This window comes from Myotis brandtii, unplaced genomic scaffold (assembly GCF_000412655.1).
Source record: "Myotis brandtii unplaced genomic scaffold, ASM41265v1 scaffold441, whole genome shotgun sequence".
NCBI classification, from domain to species: domain Eukaryota; kingdom Metazoa; phylum Chordata; class Mammalia; order Chiroptera; family Vespertilionidae; genus Myotis; species Myotis brandtii.
The window spans coordinates 2557062-2578271 of NW_005366873.1; the positions used below are offsets into that span (position 1 = coordinate 2557062).

General features: G+C 50.3%; 1 protein-coding gene and 1 long non-coding RNA gene across 15 annotated transcripts in view; one reads left to right on the forward strand and one right to left on the reverse strand.

Annotated features, from left to right (window-relative positions):
* Positions 1–21210, reverse strand: part of TCF7L2 (transcription factor 7-like 2 (T-cell specific, HMG-box)) — a 186705-nt gene that overhangs the window by 150013 nt on the left and 15482 nt on the right. The window lies entirely within an intron of this gene.
* Positions 12495–14155, forward strand: LOC106727529. Its single transcript, XR_001363755.1, has 2 exons — positions 12495–13054; positions 13212–14155. It is a non-coding gene; the product is annotated as an uncharacterized LOC106727529 (long non-coding RNA).

The window sequence follows — 21210 nt, forward strand, 5'->3', positions numbered from 1 at the left end:
CCAAAAGAACCAGACACTTCTCTTTCACAATGGACCCCCCCAATCCAATCATGCAACCACCGAGTACCGAACATCGGCCCCCTCTCCAACTAGGGGGAAAGCACATGTTAATCAAATCATCACACCAGACAATGACACCACCGAGATGCCAACGCTGCAGGAAAAGGACTCATTTAAGAGGGTGCAAGACACAGTGGCCACCCTCGGCGTCCCTCTGAGGCCGTGGGAGTGGAGGATGGGAATGGGCAGGTTTGGCCGTGGGGCCGGCTCGCAGGGGAGCCTGGCCCACAAGGCTTCCAGCAGTTGTGGGGAACTTGAGTGTCCCAGGCAAAGGTGTGGCCCAGGCTCTTCTACCTGCAATTCTTAAACACAGACGAGATACGAAAAGCATTCTTATTAAAGAACAGCCAAAGATTCCAACAGACTGGTTTCTGACGGGGAAGGGGGGTACGAAATTAAACTAAAAACACCAATGATGATTCAACGTTTATGAAATTCAAAACAAAAGACACTAAGTGATGGTTATAGAACTCAGGAGTGGTTCTCTCTGGGAAGGGGCACGAGCAAGCCTCTGGATGCGGGAAAAAGATGTCCTTTAACTTCACCCGGGTTGTGGGTGCACAGGCACAGACACGTGAAACCACACGGCTGGACACTGAGGTGCGTGCACTTACGTTAGGCTCCAATGAGGAAAGAGAGGGCAAAGCAAAACGTGAAATGAACAGGGACCCTGCTGCCCGCCCAGCCAGTGTGGGGGTCTGTAGGGGCAGCTTCCCCGTCATCACAGTGAGCCAACCCTGGGGCTCTGCTTGCTCTGACCCAGGAGAATGGGCCTGAACTATGAAAACCGAGATTTCAGCTAAGAAAACAAACAAGCCTACCTCTAGCCCCGTTTAGAAACAGGAATTTAGCTAAAGGGATAAAATGGAGAAATTCTTGTGGGGCAACTTTCATTATGGACAGAATGTGCTGTTTCCAATTTGCTACATCTCCTGAGTTCCATTTTATTTTTTACAAGAAAAGTCTCTAAAAGGAATGGGAGGCCCTCTGGGCCAAATTTATCTCCACTCTCTCCAAAGCTAACAAGTTCTTTCTCTGGGATATCAACAGAGCCGTTTTCTCCCCTCCCCTCTCCTCTCTGGAAGGTTCCTATCCTTCTACCTCGGTGGATCCCCTGTACTAGTCTTGGTTTTTTACTTCCCAGAACACGTAACAACTACCTTCCACATTTGGACGGTGACACCATGGCAGACTCTGGTCAAAAAAAAAACACACAAGTTTAATGGAGGGGAACCACCAGATCCATCCACTGGGAGTTCTTGCCCAAACCAAGAGTGGTTTCCTCTCTCATTCCTTCTGATTCCAGCCACGCACTCGGGGGACAAGCACAGACCCCGGGGAAGAACCGCCTCCTGCCGCCCCTCTGCACCTCCGCAGCACAAGAAGCGGCTGTCCGATCTCAAGCCCTCCAGCTGAACAGGGTGGCGGGGCGACAAGGCAGGGAGCGTGTGAATCTCAGGAGCAGCCTGTGGCCACACAGCTGGGAGCACGTTGGGAGTCACGCTCCCAGCTGGAGGGTCATCAGCCCCGCAGACCACAGCACCATGAACCTCAGAGTAGGAAAGGGCTTGGGATTCAGCCAGTTCCCGCTCAGTGAGAGCCCAGGGAGACCCTGCCAGCTAATGCCAGAGACGGACCTCAGATGGGCACTCCAAGCCGTGCTGCTTCCCGGCACACCGCCCCCTCCAGGCCACGCTAACTGGACAGGGGAGGCTCCTCTGCTCTCCCGCTCACCACGCGCCATGAAACTGATCAAGCGGCATGTCAGGCCAGCGGGGAGACCACCTTGAGCACCAAGGACCTCGATCATTCGTTTATTCCTGCTACCATTCACCTCCGGCCCAATACCTACCGGATGCTGGGAAATGTCTAGGATCTGAGCATCATAAACCAAAGACTACCGCCCCTCCCCCAGTCTCCACCCCTCCCTTGAACCACGACAGCGATGGAGGGATCAAAAAGAGAGTTTTTTTAAATGGAGCTGTACAAAGACCCACGCCCCAAAGTACACCGCGATTCGGTGTGGGAAATCTAACGTGAATTGTCTAAGGACATATGGAGAGGAGCAGCTGGGAGAAGAACAATGCCATCTCCATTTCAGACAAGGAAGTCTTCCTGTAAAAAAGTGGGATTTTTTTTTTAAGGAGGATTTTTATTTCACTGCCGCCAGTGGCCATCTCTGATTTGTGAGACATACCTGGACCCTATTAATCTCTCCGTGAACAAAGGGCCTTAAAGCACTGTCTAAGGAATGGAGAGGAGCAGCTGGGAGAAGAACAATGCCATCTCCATTTCAGACAAGGAAGTCTTCCTGTAAAAAAGTGGGATTTTTTTTTAAGGAGGATTTTTATTTCACTGCCGCCAGTGGCCATCTCTGATTTGTGAGACATACCTGGACCCTATTAATCTCTCCGTGAACAAAGGGCCTTAAAGCACCACCGTCCACTGAGCGGCACATCCTTCCGGGGAAGGAGTGGTTGTGAATCAGTTCACACTCTAACCTGGCACTCACTCATCTGCAGCTGCTTCGGCCCCTAAAACCTGGAGTCTGTGGAGACACAAGACGTCCTCTGGCCACGAATCCTCCCCTACACGATCCCTCTACTTTCCCACCCGGTGGCTCTCACTCTACTTCCTGCCCCAACAGCACCCCACCCCAGCGCCTGCCCTGCCTGCCCCACCCCTTGGCACACCTCCTCCAGATCCAAAGTCCACCCTCGCCTCAGGGCAACTGGGAACTGTCTCCTCCTTCACGCAGGACAAGCTGATTGATCTCGGGTGACTGACTTCCCTTTTTCCGGCCTCTGATTCCTCCGTCTGTGAAGTCCCAATGGTTAACCAACTCCAGGCTCCTCAAGCCTTCCAGCCCCAAGGGCACCGAAAACGCCCTGAATGTGTCCAGGTTCCCACAGAGAAGGCACCTGGCCAGGCCTTGTCCCCGTGGCGCCATCTAAAAGTGATGGTGCTCCCCGACAGTGGGTTGGCGGCAGGTGGGGGGAGGGGGGGTAGTCTCAGGATTTGCATCAAGTCCTGTCATTGACACCTGCTGCCTATGGAACCCCAGGCGAGTTCCCTAGCAGGAGCTGAAGGCAGGGTCCTCACCTGTTTAGTAAGAACCCCATCTGCTGGCCTCGGAGGACGGGAGAAGGGGACAATGACAGGGCTCAGTGGCTGGCACAAAGTAGGTTATCTTAGATGAGCTCCCCTGCCCCGCCCCTGCTGGTCCGTGAACATGTGGTGAGGTACTAGGAACAAAGCTGAAATAGCCGTGCAAGCTGGGAAAGGGGTCAGGGCGGGGAGGAGGCACAGAGCACAGCCAGTGTTCCTGAGCCCCCAGGTGACTCCCGGAGACATCCGAGTCCCACCAGAGACCATCCCTGTGCCACGAGGGGCTCAGGGGACAGCTGGCCACAAAGCGGATGCCACTGGCACCGCATGGGTGGTTGGTCAAGAAAGGTGCTGGCACCAAGGGGTCTCCAGGGGCACGTGGGTGAGATCCCACAAAGGAAGAGCATCAAAAAGAAGCCCCAAATCAAGACCTGATCACACACCGGCCACAATAAATAATGTTTGTGCAAAGGTGGGCGGGACAGAGAGGCCCTCGCTGGAGGAGGCACGTCCAATGTTGAAGAAAAGCTTGTTTTGTATGTCACACAAAGCAGACATTGTTCAAACGCTTCACCCATATACATAATCAGGGCTGCCGCTGGCTATTACATAAGCCTCTGGTGGCTGCAGTCTCCAAAATTAATTTCTTTCTATCCTTATTCATAGATAGGAGTGAGGATACATTCAAACATATATAAAGTCAATATAAACGAATTCCTTCCTGTACGTATTCATATCTGAGTAAGAGTATGTTCATATACGTAAATATAGAGAAATTCTTCTCGATCTGCATATAAGAACAAAAGCTCTAAAATGAAACTGAGAGACGGGTGAAATGTATACACGTCACACTGTTAAAGGTGGTTCTAGCTGAGAGGTGAGGCCTCTGCCTTCTTCACTATGCCCCTTCCAAGAAAACGCGGAGGGTTAATGCGCTTTTTATTTTCGTTTGTGTTTTATTGTGTTTTTCAAAACGAAAGTCTCGAAATAAAAGCAAAGACAGTTTAATAGAACCATTAAATGAGTCCGATTAAATTCTTTTTCCTGTTGGATCTCAGGGCTATTCACAGGCCTGCTTTAATCTTGATGTTCCCATAACCAGTATCAGGACTGGGGCACAGATGAGCATCCCCCATAATGATCACCAGGGTAACATGTGCGCGTTTCCTTTACCAAATGTAGAATAGGGAACACACACATGCACACACATGCACATGCACACGCACATGCACACGCACGCACTCACACCAGACACTTGACCAGGGATTCCAATCTCAGCACTACTGACAGCCTGGGCTGGAAAACGCTTTGTTGTGGGAACCTGTCCCGTGCACTGAGGGATGTTCGGCAGCATCCCTGGCCTCTACCCAGCCCCCACCCCCCCCCCCCACCCCCGCCCCCAAGGAAGCCACAACCCTAAATGTCTCCAGACATTGCCAAATGTCCCCTGGGGAACAAGATCACCTCCATTTGAAAATCACTGAACTAAACAACGTGGACCCAGCAGCCCCAAGGAACAGAGAAACTAAGCCAGCTCCGAGGGCACACACAATAGGTGCTCAAGGACCAGTTACTTGAACCCAGAACATCTGGGTGTGAAGTCTCCTGCCACCTTGATGTTGTCCCAGGCCTCAAACAAAGCTGGACACAACTGGTAGGTTTCAGAAGTCACAGCTGTTCCTCCCTAAGAAAAGGAGTGGAGGATGGAACCTGTCACCCACTTAATTCTCACCATCACCCGTGGTCCGCTCCATCTCAGCTCCATCTCCATGCCACTCCACAGATGGAGCCTGGAGGCCCGAGAGGCCAGAGAGAGGCCGGGACTTTCCTCAAGTTTCCTAACCTCTGAGCAGCTGGGCTCAGACCCCAAACCACCTCCTGTCTATGCCAATAACCCAAACAATGCCGTGTCGGGTTACAAAAGGGTTTTTCATTCTTTAGGAAATTACTTTGGAGAAAACAAACAAACTGATTAGCTTACTGATGCCTGGCTTAGATTCCCATCTCTTCTTTAGATTCCCATCTAAATGTAACACTCAGAAGGCAATTAAAAGTCCCTCCTTGTTAACAACTAGTATCTTGAGGGTGATTTGGTTCCGGACAGACACACACTCACATACCATCTCTTACTAGTATATACACACAACCCAACCCACCCACCCCACCCACCCACTGAGCTTCCTTTGTGGCACAACCAGAAAGGTTAGAGGATCTTTTCAGGAGCTAACACGCCCGGAGAAAAGTTTAGAGTAGGCCTCCTCCTGCACCAAACAGGGGGAAGAAAACCCACTTAATCATTGAGAACTAAGGCGCTGGAAAGAACAGCGTGGGGCTCAGTAACCCGTCTGTCAGCCACTCCGAGAACCAACCTGCCAGCTCACAGCACACAGCTCGGAGCTGGCTGGCTGGGGTTCTACTTACCCTGCAGGCATTTTTCTTATTTCAAAGTTTCTATTAACTCCCCACTGATGTGCCCTAAAAGAATTTTTAAGGGCTTGGAAACACATAAATAAAATAGTCTTTGTTGGACCAGCACAGCCAAATGAAAGCCTTTCACCTGTGGTCGTGGTGATAAAAGCTTCAGGCCCTGCTCTCCTATCAGCCATCCGAAGACTTGGGAGAGACTTGAGTAGTCAAACCTCCCGTGGCTCTCCCTCCCGCCCTCCACGCCAGCGCATTCCCCAGCCACGGGCAGGGTGAGGAAGGCACGCCCACTGGACTCAGGGTTGCAGGAAACATTCCTGACTCGAGGCCTGCCCTCCGGAGCCTTCCAAAAATACCCAGTTAATCATGTTTGTCAAAACCCAGTTTGCACACAGTTAAAGATGAGGAAGCTCCGGCCAACTGGCCTACTGGAGGGTTGTGGGGTGGAGGGTGGAGGGTGGAGGAGGAGAAATATGACCCAACCACATCAAATATCCAGAAACAGAAAAATAAAGACGCCTGTGCAACTGAAGGCAGCGCAGGAAATCTCAGCCATCGATCACAGGGGCAGGGCCCGTGCACCCGTGTGCTGTGCTCATGTCCTCGCAGCCTTCCACCGTAAGGAGGATTTCCTGCCCTCCCCTCCGGGCCCGAAAGATGGTGTGCCAGCGGTAGGACAACAACGCCGCCATCCTAAGTAAACATCAGCGCTTACACCGTCCAGGAAAGACATCATCCTAACACCACTTGGCAGATTAAACAGCTCTGGTGTCTCGCTCTGAGTTATTCGTCACATCTGGGCCGCTGCAGGAGGTGGCCTCCCTCTCTGAAGCTAAAGATGCTCACCTCTAAGAAAAGAGACTGGCCAGATTATGACGATTCCTTTCCACGCACACAACTGTATCTTTCTACTTGTCCGTGGTCTCAAGCCCGCCCGAGGCAGGTGGGTCTTGATTTTTCTTCTGGCCTCCAGAGCTTGGGCCCCATGAGCCCTCGAGAGTGAGCCAGACACGCACTAATCATGCAATGTCTCCTTCTCTATCACCGGTGTCCCTGGCGGGGTAAGTGCCTGGGACCTGTCCCAGATGGAAAAAATAAGGGGGACTAAGATGCATCTGAGCTCTGGAAGGGTGTTCAAGCATCATCTAAACCCATAGTTCCCCGGATGCACTATTGGGTCCCACAAAGAGCTGTCCAGATACTCTCGAGGCCTTTGGATGAGCATGTGAATTCTCCAAGAGGTGATTGCTCATGCAGAGCCCCTTAGGATCACTTCGCCTTACTCGCGTGATGAATAACTGAAATTTTAGTCTATTCAATGTTTCATCCAGACCATGAGAATTAACCGGTAACACCATTTCTCTGTATTCAAACTCCTCCCGGAGTAACTCAGCTCTTGGGCAGCTTCCTGCCCGCCTCCCGAAAAGCACAACGAGACGGTATCTGCAGAATACGGACAGCTCCCGAGAAGGACGTCACTGAGCGAAGACAAGGTCCTGCTGTGTAATGACAGCGGCTCAGAACCCCACCACAAAGTCATCGGCAACATGCAGACGCCAGGCCCAATGCCCAGTGTGCTGCGCGGCTCTCCCCTGCCTCTCCCAAGACAGGGATGGGGCTACCCAGTCACAGAGAGGCTGCCCACTCTACCACGTGGAACACACGCAACACAGGACCATTTCGATGAATCCGTTACGCGGGCCTGATCACGCAGGATCCTCCTGAAGCAAAGAACCCCCTTAACTGGAAAGCCCCCTGCAAATGGACAAAGCCTGGGGAAGGCTCAGCATTCCTGAGAGGGCCCCAAATCCACCCATCAGCTATACTGAGGGAGTGGCCATAAGGAAGGAACCTCGCGCACGGCTGCGCACCGGCTCCCAAGTGGATGCAGATGTTGTGATGACTGATCAAAATGCAAAGCCATTCAAAAGCATTACCCCACTCTTAGAACTTCTGGTCACTGTGTCCCGTTCCCCGTCAACAAATACACACAATAAAAACATACAGCGATGGGCGGAAACGCAGCAGCCCGGAGCGCAGGCTCCCAGCCCCCTCCCAGCTGTGCGACTCTGAACGACCAGCTTGCCTTTGCTGCCAGCGTTTCCTCATCTGGAAAGAGCGTGTCATGCCCCCCCTCCCCCCAGGCATCAACCTGTACAATGTCTGTACAGGGCTTGGCTCGGTAACCACTCAGTTGTTTTGCATTTTGAGACGGGGAGAGTCGGTGTCATTTTCACCATTTAAAAATGGGTCTTCTCGTTCATTGGGCTGGCAGGGACTTTATCATGTTTACAACGCCATCGGGTGCCCACCCCTGCTCAATACTACCTTCCCTTCTTTTCCTTTGCTACCCTCCAGTAAAACCTACCTATACCTAAAAAGGTGGGGACAGGGAGGTCTTCATCTGTGAAAAATCTGGAAATGTTTTAGTCCAACTCATTTACAAAAAAGAAAGCAGGTCCAGAAAAAAGGTCCCAGTTTGCACAACCACAAAGTGACTTACCAAGAACAGAACCCAGGCTCTGGTGTCCTGGGTCAGGTCTACTCCCCCTACCAAAAACTCCTCCCCCCCCACTCATCCCCCACCCAACTTTCCACATGTTCTACAGTAAATCAGGAATATCATCAAAATGTCCCCCTTTTCCCCCTCTAACTGTCAAGGCAACTGACGAACCCTCTCAACAGGGGTTGCAATACACTGGAAATCGGAATAATCGTGCATGGGGAAGTAGGCAGGTATCATTAGATTACAAGGTCAGAGATCAAGCTGCTTGGCCAACAGGACCTCCTTACCTCCAAGAGCAGTGCTAGGATCCATGAGTTATGGGACTAGGTTTCCATATGGCACCGAGACTTGATGGAAAAGAAACCAATATGGAATCTCATTCAGCTCCATCCCAGGCCTGAGAACAGAAACCCCCTGAGGCAGGACCAGGACTGAGTGGATGAGACCAGGAGACCTTCTGCAGGTGTCATCACTTGACCGGCCGGTCTTCTCTGGCCCCTGGTCCACATCTCCCTGGGGGAGCGGTGTCAACCCATTCCGGGAAGGGCCCTACAACCCCCTTCCCATGAGGCCCACACTGCTCCTTTTTGGCCTCTGGGGGTGGGAAAGTGACTATCAGCAGATGGCATCGCCATATCTCCCTATCTCACTGTGAGTCTCCAGGCCTTCAATCCATTGCCCTTTGGATGGACAAACACCTTGCCAATCCTCCCTTAATGTTATTCCAAATTTCAAAACAAAATACCATGACTCGATTCAAGACAAGCACAATTTTTCCATCTGCTTTTTTACATGCTAATGGGCCTGTGATCTGTCTAAAGTGGTTCTCAACCTGTGGGTCGCGAACAATGAAAATACATCCTGCACATCAGATATTTACATTATGATTCATAACAGTAGCAAAATTACAGTTATGAAGTAGCAACGAAAATAATTTTATGGTTGGGGGTCACCACAACATGAGGAACTGTATTAAAGGGTCGCGGCATTAGGAAGGTTGAGAACCACTGGAACCAACCTACCCCCATTAGACTGAGGTTTGCTCCAGGTTGAGAAACACTCTACCAGCCATATGTGATCCTCAAAGGTGTACAGTTACCAAAACTGAGTCACCCCAATAGTGGGAGGGCAGGAGGAAATTACCTAATTAACCATATAAGTACAAATCCCATAGCAAATACGCTGTGAGATCTCTTCAGACACCATTGTTTCATTATGTTAGGAAGAAAAGCATACCTGGGCAGGAGTCTCCTAAACTCCTTGGAACCCCCTGGATTTTATTTTAGCTCAGCTTATGACAACCACCACCATCACTTCCCAGTCCTGGCAGAGCATGGACCTCACCCTTTTCGTTTTCTCGCTCCCCAAGCTGAATGCTAACATCTCTGAGGGAGACAAGTCTGCCCCAATCTCCAAGAAGACAATCCCCTTGTAAAGCCTCCCGGATCTGCAGAAATTTCCACCTCTACAAGCTGGACTCTAGCCCTAGGTCAGATTAAAAGGAGCTATGACCTTCACCGCTCTCGTCCCAGTTCCCCAGTATGAAAATGAGGAGGTTGACTAAAACCATGCCTCTGGCCCCTTTCAGCCAGAAGGCTCTACCGTGGCATGCTACACGCACCACATCGCCTGCTGGCTTCATGTTTCTTGGCTGCTAGCCAGAAAGGCCAGGGACCTCCAGAAGCCAGCAGAGGAAAGATGGGTGAGCAATCATGGCTTTGCAACCTTCCTAGATAAAGATCACTCGAGAGCACTGCAGCCTCCACCCAGGGCCGCCCAGAGCTCGGCTTGGCTGTCCGTGGCCGTCACTGAAGGCGCAGGAAGCCCTGGTCTTGGCGGTGGTCAACAATGCAAATGATCTTTCGGACCCTGGCATGACCCCAGGGCCTGACACACTGGCCCTCTCCAGAGAGCCGCCTCCTTTAGTGTCTTAGACACCAAGACCACTCCATGTCCCTCTTCTGGCTTCAGGTGAAAACCAATGCAGGATCTCCGTGGGAGTGACTGAGAGCAGTCTCTTCCTGGTGCCATGGCAGGGACCCCTCATCACTGGGCTGCCACAGCCAAGAGGGTCACCATCCTCCTCCCCATGGCATTCTTTCCTCCACTGCACAGGACCCTTTTATCTGTACTCCTCTCACTGGGGGCATTGTGAGCTCTGGAGTACGGCCGGGTCCTCATCTAGGCTGCCCCCCTCACTGGTCTGCTTCCTCACCTGTAAAAGAAGGCTCTAAATCAGCGGTTCTCAACCTGTGGGTCGCGACCCCTTTGGAGGTCGAACGGACCCGACCCTTTCACAGGAGTCGCCTAAGACCATCGGAAAACACATAATATAATTACATATTGTTTTTGTGATTAATCACTATGCTTTAATTATGTTCAATTTATAACAATGAAATTGGGGGTCACAACATGAGGAACTGTATTAAAGGGTCGCGGCATCAGGAAGGTTGAGAACCACTGCTTTAAATGAAGGTCTACCTCCCAGGACTGCTTAGGCCCATGCTGGGCACCAAGTTTTCAATAATGTTAACCATCATTATTTCTTTTTGAATATAATTTATTAAAAGGAAAAAAAAAGAACTTTAAGGCCCCCCAAAAAATTACAGCCAAACTTTGCAATGAGAGGAATTCATTTCCATCCCAGCCACAAGTCACACTTCTCAAGCTCCTCCCGTGACCTGCCCAAGTCCCAGGGTCCCATTTATACCCTCACAGCAGCCCAGGTTCCTCATGAGAGAGAGTGTTTGCGACCTTCCGAGATTCTTTCTGGTCTGCACGACCCACCCCATCTCTGCTCACCCTTGGGGAAGAGGAGGAGAGAAATGGGCGACACCGATTTGTGAAAAACCAGGCTGAAACCCCAGTAGGTAGATTCCGCTTTCAGTGACCTGCAGATGAGGCTTTTATTTTCTAGAAGCTCCCCGGTGACTGCGTCATGCAGCCAGGGTCAGCACCCTGGGCTACAGGAACGTAACTGATGGGTGTCCATCCAATTACAGCAATGGGGGGGGGGGGGGGGGGGGACGACTTACACGACTGCTTTATTTTTACAGGCAATCTTTATATCGTCTCTGGCAAACAAAAGTCCCATTCTGCTGTCTTGCCCAACACAACCGGCACACACGGAATCCAAGGTTTTAAAAGTCTGGCGGGTCTTCAAAAAGTTAAACATAGAGTTATCACATGACTCAGCAATCCCACTCACGGGTATATACCTGGAGAAATACAACCGCAGGCCCGTACAAACACTGAGGACCGGATAAACAAAATGTGGCCCATCCATACATGGAATAATATTCAGCCATCTAAAAGGAATGAGGAACTGATACATGCTAAAATGAGGAGGAACCTGGAAAGCATTATGCATAGTGAACGCAGCCAGGCACAAGAGGCCATGAATTTGACCATTCCATTTGTATGAAATGTCAAGAATAGGCCTACCTATGAGTGATTGCCAGGGGCTGCGGGGGAAGGGAGAAATGAGGACTGACGGATTCCCTTTTGGGAGTGATGACAATGTAGGAGAATTAGATAAGTAGGAGAAGAAGACAAGAATTAGAGGTGCCGAGAAGTACACACCTCCTGAATACACTAAAAATAACGAAATTATACACTTTAAATATGAGAATTGTATGGTCTGTAAATAGCTCAGTGGAGCCATTGTTTCCAAAAAAGGAATCCGAGGTTTTACAACAGCCTGAGCAGCAGGAGGTGTGACCCTGCAGCCCTCTCTTGGTGCGTCCTCTCTTGATGAGTCGCACCAACCCCGGACACCACGTGCCTAGTGCTGAGTGCCCAGTGGGACGGCTCACACACAACTCCAGGCCCAGGTGTACTCTGAGGAACCTCACCATGGAGGCACCAGGCCCGAGGCAGGCGTAAGCAGGAGACAGCACACGGCGAAAAGCATTTCTATAGCGTGTTCATGAAGACACACTCCCAGGTCCCGCCCCAGAAGATTCTGATTCAGTCGATGGGGTGGGGGGAGGACCCAGAAAGAATCTCAGTTGGCAGCCAGGTAAGAAAGAGTCCCCTGAACGGGGCCTGGGAAGCGCGAAGGAGATAACCAAGTAACACTTCATTCCAGAACCTCAGAGTTTATTCTTCAGAGAAGTCTCCAGGGGCCAGACAGAAGCCTGGAGTCCGCCTCAGGCTCCTCCAACAACCCTCCCCGCCTTCCTGGGTCCTAGGACTTCCTCTCTCCTCGCAGCTCAAAGCCCTTGGCAGGGCCCAGGCCATCTCAGCGCCCAGCAGCGTCTCGCTCCCGAAGGCCTTGCTGGGCAGGCTGCGCCTCTTTTCATTCCAGAAATGTTAGCCCAGCGCCAGGGCGATTGGCAGGAAGCTGGAACTCGAACCCAGGAATCCCTACGCCCACAGATTCTCACCTCCAGCTCCAACAAAGGTCTCTTTGTGGGGTTTGGGTGTCTCCCGGAGGGCACATTTCCCTCCCCGGGCTGGGAGAGGAGCGAGGGTGGTGTGCGGAATGAAATCTATGCCGCCGACATGCATTTCCTGCTCTCCGGGTTGCCCAATCCCACCGCCCGAGGGGACTGACGGGCAGCGCTTTCCCTGGGCCTGGCAGGGGAGTCCAGGAGGGAGCGGGCCGGACCCACCCCAGCAGGCCCTCTGCCCTCGGAATCCAAGGCCTGACCCACGGCCGCCCGCGTCTGCGTCCTGCCCGTCCTGCCCGTGCAACAGGTCTGGAGGGAACAACGGGCTCTTGTTCAGACACGCTTGTTCGCCGGGAGGTTACTCTGGAAAGACTTCGACATGAATGCAGAGGCCAGCAGCTCACGCTGAGGTCTACGTGCAGCCGGATTTGGGCACGATGCTCCCCTCCGTGGCACGCCATCCCCCGTGGCCCTGACCACCCCCTCTGCTGTGGGCTCACCGCCTTCATGGTGAGGCCTCCGTGGGCATCAGAGGCAGAATCCACACTCACCAGTGTGGGAGGTGAGAGCCGGAGGCTGGGTTCGCACAGCCTCACAGCCCCTCTCCCCTCACACCCCCTCCCCAGTGGGCACAAGGGAGGGAGTGGGCTGTGGCTGAGCAGACGGACAAGAGGTCTCCCCAGGAAGAGGGGTGGCTGCTCACCTCAACTTTGCTTCAGATGTAATGCAGCCCTGGCTGGGTGACGGGGACCACCTCGAAGAGCCTGGTCCCCAAAGAGCCGTCACTGCCCCTGCAGCCTGTGCCCCCTGATGGGAGACACGCACCTGTGGCTCTTCTTACCCTGGAGGAGGAGCCCCCTGCCTTGGGAACCACACATGAACCATCCTCACACCGTACACAGGTTGTGTACCCCATTAGCAGTATCTCCGTAGCATCCCCACTTCCCAGACAGGGAAACTGAGCCCCAAAGGTGCTGACAGAAGCCAGGTGGCCACAGCTCTGAGACCCCCAATTTGGCAGGTACTCCAGAGCCTGCGGATTCCTGGAGAGGCAGCTTTGGGGTTCAGACTCAGAGTGACAAAAGCCACTGAATGGTCTCAAATTTAAAAGCCTGCCTATAACACTGTTTTCCCCCAGAGGTTCCCATCAAACTTTGTCCCTTGTGACACTCAAAACTACCCCACTAAGATAAGAAAATATTCCCACTTTAAAGCAGAGAAACAGACTTGGAACCGTGAAAGAACGGCCATAAACAGCTGACAACTTAATTTTTAACAGCCTTTCAGATGCTCAGGATTGTGTATTTTGCCCAAAAATTTAAGGGATGGGAATGCATGGCCGGGAAAAGGGGGGAGGGGGTGAGTTTTGCAAACCTGAACTGCTCTGAGATGTAATGGCTGGAATTTAAAAGTTACCCCTGGAGTCTAACTACCACACTGTGTGCCTAAAACTAATACAAAATAATATTAACTGTAAACTATTGACTATAAACTGTCATCTTAAAAATTCTCTATTATAATTTTTTTTAAAAGCCTAAGTAAAAATAGGGGGGGGGGGGGGAGTTACCCTTTGAGCGACAGGAAAAAGTTAATAAATCTATGTGTAATCGGAGTTACCCTGGGGGTGTGCAGGGCAACCACTAATAAAACACTCCAGTCCCCACTGCTACGTGTCCAAGTCTGTGGAGAAATAACTGTCCGTTAGCCGCGTGCAGGAGTCCAGAGAGGCGGGCAATTGTCTTTACGTTATTAACAGTAATGGGAACACACTACCAGGAATAATCATTTCTGCATCTCATGCCAACCCGACTTTCATTTCACTGTATGAGCTGCTGGGCATCAAAGCCAACAGATTCACAGAAATGCTCAGGGAAGGAAGGAGGCAGAAGAGAAGAAAGCCCAGCCTTCTGCCCACCACCATCCCCCCTCACCCGGTCCATTAGAAAACATATTTCTAAATAAATAATGAGAAAAACTCAATTTGCAAAATATTCCACCGCGCTAGGAGAGCAGAAATCCCCCCAAAGCATCACCTCAAAAAAATGTTAGGCCTCATCTCCTGATTCATCTACCCCAACTCGGTCCAAATTAAATGAAATGCTGTCACGTCGCTGTGTTTTAAAACAGTGTCCAAGAAGGTAGGAAAGGTTACCCACAGCAAGCAGTGACTGCCATCCTCACCATAGCAACGCGCGGGTTTATAATATGGTCTACCTGCATCAAAGGCTCGCACAAGACACTCGAGGCAAGTCTAGTGCTACCTCCCAGCCTGGAGACGAAGCCGGAAACTCTCGCGCTCATGCCAACGAAGCGCTTCCAATTACATTACATGCCACAATTATTAGCATCGACTATCAATTTTTTTTTTTTTTTGCTTTCTATTCAAGTAGGAATAAAGGGGAAATGAATTAAGACAGTTTCTAGGACACAGTAGACACCCAGCATGCGACTTCCCAAAGTGCTTTGGCTTTTTTTTTTTCTTTAATGGTTAACCCCAGAGGCAGAGACAGGAAGGAGGGGTTGTGAAGGAGAGCACCGTTGAGGTTGCTGAAGCCTCACCTGCGTCAGGTGCATTCAGCCTGGAAAGGTACCCACTGGTTCCTGAGCAGAGCTTGTGCCACTCATGCCAGACAGAGGAATTCCAGAGGAGCCCAGCCCCAGATCCCCCCTGGACCGGGGAGCGAAGAAGAGACGCTGCTGTTCTAGAGGGAGACATGGGTACCCACGTCCAATTGCTTACCGGCAAAAGGATTCTCATTCGCCTTCAAAGTCTACACCAGAAGTATGAAAGAGAGGTCCCGCTCTATGCCTAACAGCTCTATGCCTGTTTCCATGTCAATGTAGCCACCGCACAGCAAGCCTGGGCCTAGATTCAAACCCCCTCAGCCACTCCCGAGTCATGTCTCCTTGGGCAAGTCCCCTAACTGTCTTCGGTTTTCTCATCTGGATAAAACTCCCGTAAGCATTCAGAATGTTCTAGAAACTGATACATAGTGAGAGCTCAACAGACAACATCTATTCTTTCTTTTTCTGCTATTAAGGTTCTTTCTGTAATTATTATGGAATAAACAAAGCATAAGTTCCTACACACAAAAGAACCACAAGAGAACCTCAAAAATGCGATTGTCGCCCTGGCTGGTTTGGCTCTGTGGTTAGGGTGGACTGAAGGGTCTCGGGTTCAATTCCCAGTCAAGAGCACATACTGGTACCTTGGTTGCAGGTTCCCCAGCCCCGGTAGGGGCTCGTGTGGGAGGCAACCAATTGATGTGTCTCTCTCACGTGGATGTTCTCGTGTTTCTCTCTCTCTCTCTCTCTCTCTCTCTCTCTCTCTCTCTCTCTCTCTCTCTCCCCCTCCCCTTCCCTTCTACTCTCTCTAGAAGTCAATGGAAAAAAAATATCTTAGGGTAAGGATTAAAACATCATCATAATAAAATGTGATTGTTCCCTTCCTTACCATGCACTCTATGGAATAATGCCATCCCCATATCACAGTTAGAAAAACTGAGGCCAGACACATTGGCACCGATGGTAATGCTAAGGCTCAAGCCTAGTAGACCAGAAGGAAGAGCGATAGAAGGGTGAGTGACCTATAGGAAGTATTAATGGAGAGGCAGATAGGCTGACCCTCATCATTGTGAGTCAGTCAAATGGAAGAAAGACAAAAGCATTCCTTGGGCCAAGGTGAGTGGTACATAAGGCAGAGGGATTCAGTCTGATCATGTGATTCTGCCAAGTGTTTTCTTTCCCAATAGATGTACATCCCTACAGGGCAGGGCCCATATCTAGGCATCCCCAGAGCAATGAACACGCTGCACACCCTAAATAAATATTTGTTTCTGTTGAATGCATTTAGGGGGGCGGGGGGAAGCTTCAGCACCCTGCTATCTCCCCTAGAATGATAAAGTATTGTTATTGTTTTAAAAACACACACACAAGATACAGTGTTATTTCATTTCATTATTGCAACAATCCTTTGAAGAAGATATTTGTATTAAACCTATCTTACAGACAGGAAAACTGAGGTGTAGGGCAATACTTGCTCAACGTCACACAAAATCACAAAAATAACTAAGCCATCGGGTAGATCTATCTGACTCTAGAGTTAAGATTGTACGCACTCCCTTATTCTCAATATTTCTCTCAGAATATCATGCGCATCTAAAACAGTCCCTGCATAAACGTTCAGTAAATATTTCCTAAATGGGAACACAAAAGAAATGGGCAACTCGGGCTGTTGCTTCCCGTGCTCACAAAACCTCAGCTCAGCCATAGCTGAGAAAGCTTCACCTTCGCCTCACAAACTATGTGAGCAATTCCTCCCTGCAGACATTTTGGGGGGAAAAGAATTCAGTGCATGTCTTCAACCACCAATTTCTGCGAGAGAAAGCCCAGGAGCAAAATCAGTGACATAAAACTGGCTGGATCTGCTCTGGTCCAGGTATTAAGCAAGGCTGAACTAGAAATTTCCACATCAGGGATCCAGCATCCCCACAGACCAGGGAGCAGGAGGTCAGTGCAGACCTAGGAGGAGGGGTTCCTGAACACGGCACCTTCTCAAAATCTTCCCGGGGAGGAGTGGAGGCCTCCAGAAAGGGAGGTGCGGGGGAAATGCTCTAATACACCCTCTTAACCACAGCCCGAGCCTCGCTCCACCAGAGAGAAACGCCAAGCGCAACCACAGCGACTTCTAAGTGTGCAGGCCGATTATAGCTTTACTTTCAAAAGAGCTTTGATTGATCTTTTTTGATAGACCTGAAATAAATTAAACTAGATTGACTCACTTGAGAATGGACTCTAATCCCTTAGTCAGATCCCGGAGAACTCAAACCAAACCAGCTGTTAATTTAGGCTTTATAAGATAAAGCATGAGAAATCCAAGTTGATGTACCCCAGAGCAAAGCTTGCATCATCTCTGTAAGCAATCAACTTACTGCCTTCTTTCAGGAACTAATCAGGTCTTGGGTAAGTGTGTGCCAAGCCTGCTGCTCTCTCAAAGTGAAACTCACTCAAAGAGAAGAGGAAAGGCGAGAGGGGAAGAGAGGACCCCAGAAACACTGGCTGACTCACTCCCCAAGCAAGTCAGAACCTGCCCAAGACATTTCCATGCTGCTTTCGGTGAGTCATCCGTCCCCTGCCCCGTAAACTGTGGCCGCCTGACCAGAGCCAACCCACCAAGTGAGAGGATGCCGTGGATGCTCCTTTTGTTCTTTTTAAAAATGCGAGTTGGGGGGGCAGGATTACCCAGAAAATATTCCCCCCACTATTTTTTTATTCCCCCATCTGTGAAGATCACACTGCCCCCTTCCCTTTATCTTTGTTTCTGGGTGCCTTTGATTTGAATATAGAAATCCCAATACTTTCAAGTGGCAGCTGCTATGGCACTAACAGAGTTAACACACACACACACACACACACACACACACACACACACACACATGCACATACACACAACTGCAGGCTCCCTCCTCAGCTAAGCTCTGCTCACTACCAGGCAGCCCTCCCGACTTCCACCAGCATTTTGGGTGAAGGGGAGCTTCCGCGTCTAGGGGACCCCACCCAGAGCCTCACCCCAGGAGGTCCCAACATGGTGCCTATCCCCCCTGCAAAAGCAAGGCTGCCAGCCTCGTGCTCCCAAACAATGATGTTCCATCGAACACTCTGTTTACCGAACATAAGGGGATCAAGAACCGAAATCCAATTTAAGGAATTATGGTGCCTTCAGACTGTTTTTCCTCAACGATGAAAAAAGACAGGCGTGTTGTTTCTGGAATTAGGCCAGAAGAAACTGATCCTTGTAGTAATACAAGAAAAAGGAAAGAAATCAATGTGTGTGTTTACATATGTGTTGGGGGGAGGGGATTGCTAAAATGAGTTAAAACGTGAGTAGCAAATGAATTTGTGATATTTCATGGAAGAATCCTGAAGTTTATCTCAAAGCCCTATTTGGATCTATCTCTATCAGACAAGTAGAATACAGTTCATCTCTCATAGCTGCTGAGAAGCAAAGGAAATTTAACCAGAAACGACACAATGAAGTCCATCAAAGTCTATCCACTTGCCTTTACTCGCAGCAAAACGAGCCAGGGACCCCAGGCCCAGTCAGAACCTGCTAGGAGCACTTCCCCTTTAAACAATAGGAACCACTGCCGCTCAGTGCTGGCCTCTGTGTTGGGCCTGTATGTGTCTTACCCCAGTGAATCCTCTGAGATCGGTTTATCCCCATTTCACAGATAAAACTGAGACGCAGGGAGGTTCAGAAACTGGCCAAGGTCCCCCATGCAATGAATGGATGTGACGTGAGGCCCATGTGTGTCTCATGGATGTGAGGGCCAGAGCTCTCGTCCATCAGCCTCAAACGCTTCCCTTTTCATAGCAAAAACTTCAGGTCCAAATAAAACGGCACTCTGATGGCTCAGGATTGGTCTCACCATGGCTTACATCCTGTGGCAGCATTTCACAGCTGAGCAAGCTGAGTCCCAGGGCAGAGAGCTCTCCACACCCTGAGCATTTGGTGGCAGGCCCAGCAGTGTTCCGAGCTGCCAGCCTGCAACTGCTATTATGGAGCTTCATCCTCTCCCGTAATTAATTCTTCCCCACGGCCAGACCCAATGACCAAGTCCTCCCTGAGAAAAATGTCTCTCACCAAGGGCCACATGGGGAAATAGTTTGTTATTGGTGTTCATGTTTTGTTTTGTTTTGTTTTTCTTTTTCTTTTTACAGGGAGGTGGGGGTGGGGGGGAAGGAGGGAAAAAAACCATTAGATCAGCGGTTCTCAACCTGTGGGTCGCGATCCCTTTGGCGGTCGAACGACCCTTTCACAGGGGTCGCCTAAGACCATCCTGCATATCAGATATTTACATTACGATTCATAACAGTAGCAACATTACAGTTATGAAGTAGCAACGAAAATAATTTTATGGTTGGGTCACAACATGAGGAACTGTATTTAAAGGGCCAGAAGGTTGAGAACCACTGCATTAGATGAAGGATATTAAGTCCTATCTGATGCGTATGAAACAATCCATCGCTTAGAGGAACTAACCAATGCAAAAGGCACAGCACTGCTCTGGCTCAGAGCTCCTCGATCCACCAGGGTGCCCGGGACAGGCTTCAGTGGAAGGGGGAGGAAAATGAAGGCACCTTCCACAGCCTAAGGCCACTGAGCAGCCACAAAGGTCTGGCCAATGCCAAAAAAAACTCCATAGCTTTCTGATGAACAAAGCCTGCTGAAATACAAACCCTATTTTTTAAGGGGGCGGGGGGGGAGTGGGGTGGCTGAGTGGGAGGGCATAATCACACTAATCTATTGTTTTACACCTCCCCAAGCCAAAGAGAGGGGAGTGAGGATTTAAAAGACGTCTGTTGGCTCAGACTGCTCCCTGATTCCTCCTATTTCACTCCAGCTCTCTCCATCTTGGCCTCTGAAAGCTAACGAAAGAGAGCAATGCAAACACACAGACCTCCAAGCACTGTGTTTGAGTCCGGCCTTCTGCAGATGAGGCAGGTTTGAACGGCACCTTCGAGAACCGGGGGTGTTAAAGAAGCCGTGGCTGCCGTCAAGTCGATGGGGAGACTCGATGTCATTTCGTAACCACCACTGAGAATAAATCACTGTGGACAAGCTCCTGACTGCACCGCTGGTATCCACGCTGAAGTGCCAACAGGCCTGACTTTGCTGTCCGCTAACTGATGTCTTGCCCGGGAGAGCCCCACAGAGAAGTTCCAGCGAGCCGAACTGTGTTGTGGGCACAGACTCAACGGCAGTTCCTCCACGGGCGCAGGCACCCACAGGCCCCTGAGCAGCGGGCTTCCAACCCCAGGTTCCTAAGGTCTCTTGTCCCCAGTAACCCACTAGGGCTGCTTGTCTTTGAAGCAAATTGGAGGAGGAGGGGACTGTTACACGCTTATTAGAAATTCAGACAAACAATAGCCAGACCACAGCGGCCAAGGAAACTCCCTCATAAAGAAAGAAGTAAGTGTTATTAGGTTCGCAAGCCAGGAGCCAGCCCCCTGCCTTTCAAGAACCAAAAAGGATGCCTTTTTAAATCTTTTTTTTTTTTTAAATGAAGTTCTAAGCAATAGAAAAGGACCCAAAGAAGAGAACAGACATTATAACCAAAAAGCCACAAATTCCTGTCTTGCTGTCACTAATTTCATGCCCATCAGAGGCTGAATAATTCTAAGTCCAGTCTCCCCAATGGGTTTTGTGTCTGCCCTCCCCGGAGATAAATTATGTTGCAACACAGGCTCTCTCTCCCTAGCTCTTTTCAAAGGGTCCTCTGGCCTCCTGATTCTGCCCACTCGCACATGGGAGAAATAACTCAGAACCGGACTATTGGGGGCCGGGGTGGGGCGGGGGGGCAGCAAAGAAAAGCTCAGAAAGATATGCAACACAATATATCACCAGCTTGTCAACTTGGCAAGAGTGTAGTTAACAGTGTTGTCAAGGTGACCGGCTGTCATTAAACCTTTCTCCTGTACCAGTCACTGGACTAGCCCCTCTCACAGCTCACAACAGCCCACAGAGGAGACAAGTCCTATTACTAAACCCATATTTCACAGACGAGAATATGAAGAACAGAGCAATTAAGTATTTTGCCCAACTTAAAGTTTTCAGCTTTAAATAAAAAAGGCGGAAGGATTGAGCAAAAAAGAAAAAAGAAAAAACTCATGGCCACAGACAACAGTGTGGCTGGTGACTGCTGGCAGGAGAAGGGG